The sequence below is a fragment of the Gambusia affinis genome, linkage group LG04, assembly GCF_019740435.1.
Source record: "Gambusia affinis linkage group LG04, SWU_Gaff_1.0, whole genome shotgun sequence".
Taxonomy (NCBI): domain Eukaryota; kingdom Metazoa; phylum Chordata; class Actinopteri; order Cyprinodontiformes; family Poeciliidae; genus Gambusia; species Gambusia affinis.
In genome coordinates this window covers 2395232-2401351 of record NC_057871.1, presented here as the reverse complement: position 1 = coordinate 2401351, position 6120 = coordinate 2395232, and the positions used below count along the sequence as shown (strand labels likewise).

General features: G+C 41.1%; 1 long non-coding RNA gene across 1 annotated transcript; it reads left to right on the top strand.

Annotated features, from left to right (window-relative positions):
- Window positions 1–3995, top strand: LOC122829104. Its single transcript, XR_006370326.1, has 4 exons — window positions 1–142; window positions 2884–2899; window positions 2984–3134; window positions 3220–3995. It is a non-coding gene; the product is annotated as an uncharacterized LOC122829104 (long non-coding RNA).
- The last annotated feature ends 2125 nt before the right edge of the window (window positions 3996–6120 follow it).

The window sequence follows — 6120 nt, the reverse complement described above, 5'->3', positions numbered from 1 at the left end:
GACAACGCAGAAAACAAAACATGGAACAAAAGATAAGGAGGACCAAACGGAGGAAGAGGAGAGATTGAGACGAAAAAGCAGCTGCTGTTTGGAAACAGTGATTGGACAGTTTAGTGCAAAGAGCTCCAGTTTCTACCTGAAGGTCAGCATCGAGATCACAAACATTCCTCAAACATGTTAGACGCTACAACAACTTAGAGATGCTTCGTTGTCACTTTAAACATCCATTCATTATTTTTCCATTTGTTTTGATTTCACGTTTGCTCGTGCTAAAAGTGTTTGCTCGTGCTAAAAGTGTTTGCTCCTGCTAACGGTGTTAGCTCAGGCTAATATAGTAAACAGTAAATTACAAGCAGATAATCTTTGTCTGTTTGTTTCAATAGATTTCTCATGTACAACTCATGAAAACTTTGAGGTAGTTTGCCTTAATCCAGACATTTGTGGTTAGCTAGTTAGCCTCAGCCTCCTATGTTTTGTTTATAAACTCACCCACACCACCAGGGGGGCCCAACAGCACCAAGCTAACACTTTATACATTTTTTTTAAAGTCTCTTCCTGTTATTTGCTGCCAGTGTTCTTAACTTGTTTACTGTTTATCAGCTGATGTAACTTTCAAATAGTTGAATTAATGACACACTTAAACACCACTCTGCATTTCCACTCCTGAAAGCTTAAAATCAACAACCATTGGTATGATGTAAGCTAATCCTAAAAGATGCTAAAGACAGTAGGTATGTTAGCTTAGGAATGATAAAGCATGTTGGTGTTGTGGGCCCCAAAAAGGCTTGGGCCGGCCCTGTCTATAGGTGAAACTTGCAGTAAAGAATATACCGTTTTGAAGTAATTAGGAGTTTTTATGCATTACAAACAACTTTTAGGTTAATGGGACAATTACAATGCATTGAGGCCAACAGATTGAACGAGTCCTGGATCCATTTAAGAGCCGCTGGATACAAAACAAGGGATAAAGAGCAGCCTGGCGAGGAAGGGGTTAAGTGAAAAAAACTGCCTTCTGGCAACCTGGGGACAGAGGGAACGCTGAACTCATCACAAACCCCTCTCCCGGCGTCCGCCAGCACATAATGACCCCAACAAGATGGGAATCCCTTTTAATTAAAGTGAAGGGAGATCAGTTAAGCTGATGGTTGCCAACAAATATTAGGGGAAATAGAATGTTTAATGGTCTGTGCACTTATCGTAGGCTATTTTCCACACCCAGGCCCCGGACTGATAAACAGGACAGGACCTTGTTAATCAACCTTACAACCTTTAAAGCCCCAGATAAGAGAATAATTCGGGATCTTTGTAAATTAGCTTGAGATGTGGCGAAGACTGCGGCCCCCCTGAGCGCTCGGGGCCAGACTGTTGAGGAGGGAGAGGAATTTCTATCAGTGTAATAGCCTTGAAGAAGTTTAGGGGGGAAACTACTTTCTTTCTTTATTATTTTTTTTACAGTGAGTAATCATATTTTTGGTTATTTTTCCTCAGTTTTTATTCCCCCTGGGTCTGACCCTCCGCTGCAGTCTTATCTGTGACACAGGAGAGTCACCTGCTTTCTACAGAATAATCTAAACAGAGAGGCGGGAAGTGGGAGGGCTGACAGGTTAACAGGTCCTTGACCCCCTAAATCACAGCCAGGGAGGGCAGCGTGTTTATTTAGCAGATAAAAGACGCCGGTGAGGGAACAGGCTGGTGTTTATGTTGTAAAATACTTTAAAATGTGTACGAAAATATTAGACTTTTAAGGAAATTGTTGAATTTCTGGCAGTTAGACGGCATCGGCAGACATTTTGAGCTACTTCCTGAGGGATTTTAATTTCTGCAAATTCTGCTAAGAATTAAAGGGGCAGTATTTTGTAACATTTATTTCCTGTTTAGCTTTACATTATGTTATGTTATTCCCTCATCAAAAACATACCTGGAGTGTTGCATTGGTTCTTTCATGTTTGATTGAATCTCCATGGCAACCATTCAGCTGTGCAAAACGCCTGGGTGGACCTAGCCCCGCCTTCAAGGCGCAACTCCTCCTCAGAGCTGCAGTTTCCAAGCAAACAAGCTTCTCCCTCACAGAGCAGCCCACCCCCACTCAGCTCCTGCAGACTAGTCAGCAGCAATTAGCAAACCCCTGGTGGAGCTGTGCATTGTTAAAGGAGCCATTTCTCAGAGCAACGCTGGTAAAAACGTTAAAAGGTTTAGCCATGTTTTGTTTTGATGAATTTCTGAAGATGGAGTTCCAGAAAAAAAGATGGAGTTTTTAAAGAGACAGAAACCCAATTTCAAGGCACTGGGACTTTTAAATTATTTTTTAAACGTCCCATTTTATAGCACAATCAAGTAACTATGTTAACTTCAGTTGTTATTTATCAAATAGGACTAAAGAGTGAAGAGAAATTGGATTTTATAGCAAAACGCCTTGAAAGTGAGGCAGAAGCTCGTTAACTTGGAAACTGCAGCCGTGAGGAGGAGCTGCGACCTGAAGGCGGGGCTAGGTCCACCCAGGCGTTTCACACAGCTGAATGGTTGCCATGGAGATTAAAGGATTTCTCAGACATGCATGAAGGAATCAAGGCAACACTCAGGTATGTTTGTGATGAGGGAATAACATAATGACACGATGTAAAGCTCAGAAAAGTAGATTTTACATTAGACCACCCTTTTATCAGAACTACATGATCTACAACAGCATTTTGAATGTTCAAATTGTTTCTCGATAAGTAAAGAAATTCTGAATGCTGATCATTTTTGCCACTTGTGGATATTCTGTTTAAACCCTTTTCTCCTTGTGCAAAGCAAACTTAAAGTTAACCAAGCTGCTTTATTTTAAACATTTTTTCTCCTGGAGTTTATTGGCTCTGTTGTTTTCTTCCTGGCGTCTTGGAAAAGGGACCTGGGATAAAAGGTAATTACACAGAGAAATGCAGACATTTATCAGTGCTTGCGGTTTGGGACCTTTAAATGTTCCTGCTGACAATTTCCCTTATAGCAGGCCACTGTGGAGCTGGCAGGTTCTGTTCGGAGCCGCAGCGCCCCGCTTGAACACTCAGAGTGCTGCCATATGTCGGACCTCGGCGGTGCCAGCAGCAAATGTGCTGAACAATGCGACTCAATGCATGAACTCGGTGCCTCGCTGCAGGGTGAGTGCATGCGGCGCTCGCATTCGAGGCTGTGATGGTTTGCTTTGTGTAACATCATGTCTACCGTTGCGTTTGTCACCACCAGGAATGCTGCGCTGACTCGTTCGACATTCACGCGAGTCTGGAAAGCCATCCCAGACAGCCGCGGGTCGCACCTGGTTATGCTTCTTCCCAGTCTTCCCTCTCCCTCTGCTCCCCGGTTCCCACACCGGAGGCATCTGGAACCTATTGGCAGCAGAGTCACACCGAGCCATAAAGCCCTCAAAAGCTCACAAACAGACGAGGGGTAGAGCGTTAAACAATGTTGGCCCAACAAGCTGCCAACAGACACAACGCATCTTGAACCTGAACAAACCCCACTGCTCATTTTTTATCCTCGCTGTCTCTCAGTGCGTCTCTCTAAACTATTCCCCTCTTTCTCTCTCCTGCAGACACCACCTGGGAATTTAGTTTTTACCCCTAAATGGAAATGGTGCCGGTGCTAAGGGAGCTAAATAAGGTTCAAATGACCAAGACATGGAGAGGTAGATACTGATGAGGCAAGAACCCAGCTGCCCAAATACATCGTTGCACTTTTGCACAGCCACCTTTTACCGACAGGATTTATCTTTGAGTTTGTTGTTTGCATCTCGAGGCAATTAAATTAATTTGTGTTCAAAATAGAAACATGAAAACTGTAACTGTGTTTCAGTTACAAATGTGAGCAGAAGTTTGTTGATATTCTAACGTTGAAAAACCACAAACAGACACGAAGCCCATGTTCATGTTCCAGACAAAACGTGGGATAAAAGAAACGGCTCACTGTGACTGTGTGGGTTAATTTATAATTTAATTTATTTAACCTTTGTTTTTTAGCATGAAAGTCCCACTGAATAAATATATTTCTGTCCGTTTAGTTTAATCGCCTCTTGTTTTTAGCTGTAGATTGTTGATCCACTTTTCTCCTCTTTTTATCTGTAAGTTTTTTTTTAAATTAACTCCTTTGGGACCGACTCCCTTCAAAACACAAAAATAACGTTTATCTTTCTCTCTATTATAACGGTTGGGACGACCGTTCAGGAGACAGACAAACTATTTTTTGTGACACAGGAAGGCCTGTCAGAATAACAATTTTTATCCCAATTATTACGATAAATGTGTTTTTTCATTATTATATCATGAACTGTGTTGTTGAAAATGGTCAAAGAAATGTTTTTATTATTTATCACAAAAATTTATCGTCCAGCAAAATGTATCGTGATAAATAATAACATTGTTGTTTTGACACCATTTTCTAGTAATATATTAATGAAGCTCATCCAACAACTAATACACTTTAATTTAGAAAGGAACACTGAACAGATATTTTAAATATCCAAAATGAAACCCAACAAAACAATAAAACACAACAAAAATCATAAATAACGTTTTAACAACAAAAGTAATCAGCAGAATGAAAGTGATGGAATTTCTCATGCGATTGGTTGATTAGTTGATTGGTTGATTAGTTGATTGGTTGATTAGTTGATTGATTGATTAATTGATTGATTGATTGGTTGATTATTGCGACAGGTTTAAGTTTCACTCAGCAGTTTTTTAAAAAGTCTCACATTTCAATTTAAAGGGATTTATTTATGTTCTGCTCATTTTTTGCCCTTTAAAAATGCCTTTGATGGTCACCGCAGAGCGACCAAAGGGTTAACGATCGATCGCCCGACAGATAACGCGATCTGTCCTGGATCGGCTCTCCTGAGAGTGACTGAGATCCATTGTCACCCTTTTAGACACGAGACGCGGCGGGTTGGGGGTCGGGGTCGTTCTGTCACAGCCTTGTAATGCACTTATCGATTCTCCATATCTGTTACTGAGCCTTGGAAGCATGTCCCAAATTTGATATGCCGCTTCGCAGAGGCCAAGTTCTTGAAAGGACACGGCGCGGATCAAAATGTTGCAGCTGAACAATTAAATCAAACCTAAACTCGGTTAGGTGCAGTTTCCCCTGAGCTGTTTCTCTCCTTCTTGATATCTGTGACATAAAAAAAGAAATGTTGGACTGTGTCTCAGCAGAAAAATGTGCACTGGAGCCATTTCAAACCAGCTTTTTATTGTTAACAAATGGTGCCTTTGATATGGGCTGAAATGGGCGATATGTTTCTGTTTGTTTGTGCTGGAGGTGAAAATGAGTTGCTAACATTTGAAAGGCGAGGCTTGTGAAATGTAACACGCTGGCGCACGTATTCCCCCCCCCCACACACACACACGTATAAAAAATGGCAGACTTTAATGTCGTGCAGGCGAAATGTTTTTCCACTCATTAGAGGGACTTTGAAGTTCGTGTTTGAAACCTCAACTCTGGAAATCTGACAGAGACAAGATTTTGGTATCCGCTTTCCTCTCCAGGAACGCCGCAATTCAAGGTAACGTATCCACATCCTATTAGTGCGTGGTGAAAGTACCGACCAGATGCAGACAGGGTGCGCAATTTAATCGCGTCTGCCTATAACAGGGTTGTTAAATATAATTCCAGCTCACATCATGTTTTATAGCAATAAAGCCTGAAAATTATTTACACCCTGGCAGATTTAGATTTAAATCTACTTTATTCAACCAGGAAGTTTCATTCTGACAAGAAAAGCGACATTTCAAGAGAGAATAAAACAAAGCACACTTTGAAAAACCATTCTGATTATTGACATTGCAGCAGTCCATCCTTCCTTATATTTGCTGACCACCATTTTGCATGTTTCTACTCGTAATTTGATGATTTATTTTTGGTGATGAAGTCCTTGAAGGCCTCCTCATCTCTCGCTCCAGATTTAGAAATTAGGTTCCATTCAGGTCTTCATGCTCAAATTCCAATTTTTTATTTTTTGTGCTCAGAAACAATTTATTTTCTGAGTCGTTCACACGAGTAAATAAATAAACACGATTTCAACTGGACATTTGTGTGAATGGTTTACGACCTCAAAGCAACCTGCATGCACAGAAGAACGTTGAAATGTTAACA